Consider the following 2,482-nt stretch of genomic DNA (forward strand, 5'->3'; position numbering starts at 1 on the left):
TTGAGATAGGTGTTCGTCACAGAGTGATGTGGTGTGGTATGGTGCTGACAAACACGTGTTGAGTGCATGCAGAATTGTAGGAGTAAATGACAGACATGCAGTGCGTGTGTGTGTGTTTGATTCGTGTATTGTTTTGTGGGTGTGTGTGCTTGTGGTGTCCAGTCGAATGAGAATGTGTGCATTTCTCGCATTTGCTCACACAATATTAACCAAATGTTCAATGTCTCTTTTCGGTACTTCTACCATGTTTAACCATAATGGGTCCAAAATAATCAACACCAACTGATAAGAATGGATAGGCACCATCTTCTATTCTGCTCGGAGGTAGTGGTGCCATCAGTTGTTGGATGGGGCGGGCGTTCCTTCTTTTACAATAAACACAATCCTTTATTACCCTCCTCATGGCTACACCACCCCTCAGCACCCAAAATTTTTCTCGAACTGTTGCCATTACCTGTGTAGCCCCAACATGTCCTTCCAAAATATGATAATACTGTAGAATCAAATTTGTAATTTTATGCTTCGATGGTAATATTATAGGATGCTTCCTCGACTCGGGCCAGGAACTAATTTGAAGTCGGCCGCCGACACATAATAATCCGTTTATCATCATTGGATTTAAAGTTCGTAACGGTGAATTTGTTATTTTCACCTTGCTAATGGTATCAGACGACAACATTTCAATCTCTTTCCGAAATAGTATGCGTTGGACATATCGAATTAGATTTAAACAAGCTAAATTTAACTCATCAACTCTGAGCATACCCATCTGTAGAGACAGATCTGTTCTACCAGAACGCATTATCAATAAATATAGCTTAAATCGAGTCAACCATGCAACAGCCTTAAGTAATCTAGTCCAATCTGAATAATAATTGATAAGTAGATCGACAGTGGATTCTTCAACCATCACATGCGTGGACATTGTTTTCTTTAATTCCAAAAGGTGGGGTTCAGGACCTTGTATATCAACAGCAGGCCAACACTCCTTCGGCTTCTTGAGAAAACTTGGACCCTCCTCCCATACCTTGACATCATCGATGTTAAACTTAACCCCTCTGGATGCGAAGTCTGCTACGTTTTCTTTAGAAGGTACGAATCTCCATTGGTCCACTTTAGTAAGACTATGAATAGTCGAAATCCGATTTGCTATGAATGTTTTAAACTGGCTTTTCTCATTTCTAATATAGTGCAAGACAATCATGGAATCCGTCCAAAATTTAACCTCTGAAAACTTAATATCTAATTCTGACTGCAGCTGGGATCCCATGCGAGCTGCTAAAACTGCTGCCGTAAGTTCCAAGCGTGGTATAGTTTGGACCTTTAACGGGGCTACTCTTGCCTTAGCCGTAACAAGACGAGAACATACCTCAGTGTCAGAAATGTAAGAGCAGACGTATGCCACTGCCCCATATCATTTTCCGAGGCATCACTGAAAATATGAGGTCCCAGGAGCAGACGGATCTGATGGCGGAAACAATACACAACGTGGAAAACAAACGTTTCTCACCCTTCTGAAATTCACTAAAAATCTCTAACCAGCGTTTGCTCTCATCATTTGAATCTCTTCGTCCCATCCCTAGTCCCAATTTACCCAAACGTTGAAGTAACTGCTTCATGGGAAGTATAAACGGTGCTAACAATCCCAAGGGGTCGTAAAGTGAGGCTACACTCGATAATATACCTCGCCTAGTGAGGGGACGTTTTGGTATGTGGACTTTAAATTCGAACGAATCGACCATAGTATTCCAAAATAATCCCAACGTGCGTTCCGTAGGAAGTCTTTCAAAGTCAATCTCTCTTACGGCTTCTGCTCTCTCTTCTGGATGAATTGATTCGAGAACTTGCAAACAGTTACTTATCCACTTCGTAAGTCTGAACCCACCTTTTCTGAGAAGCAAACCAAGGGTCTTTGCCAGCTCAATTGCATCCTGTACATTATCAATGGAGGCTAAATAGTCGTCGACATAGAAACTATTATATACGACTCCCTGGATATCTCTATTAAATTCCTTACCGAATATATCCACCGTCTTCTTAAGAGCGAAATTAGCGCAAAAGGGGGAGGACACGGCTCCAAACGGATGAACTGTTAAACAATATTCCTTAGCCGTTCGTTTCATATCACCATCTTTCCACCACAATAGACGAAACGCTCCCCTATCTTGTCTCGGTATCCTTACTTGAAGAAACATCTCTTCGATATCAGCGGCTAATGCTATGTTACCTAATCTGAGTCGTAGAAGTACACCAAATAAACTATTGACGGTATTTGGTCCTCTTAAAAGCTGATCATTAAGAGAAAATCCTTGATAGACAGCTGCACAATCAAAAACAATTCTGAGTTTTCCAGGCTTTTTAGGGTTGATAACGGGATGATGAGGAATATACCAACAAACAGCATCACGGTCAAATCCCTCCTTGCTAGCTTCAATGATGTAGCCCTTACTTAAATGTTTATTCATCACAGCTTGATATTTCT

The sequence above is a fragment of the Schistosoma mansoni genome (genome assembly GCF_000237925.1).
Source record: "Schistosoma mansoni, WGS project CABG00000000 data, chromosome 1 unplaced supercontig 0034, strain Puerto Rico, whole genome shotgun sequence".
Lineage (NCBI taxonomy): Eukaryota > Metazoa > Platyhelminthes > Trematoda > Strigeidida > Schistosomatidae > Schistosoma > Schistosoma mansoni.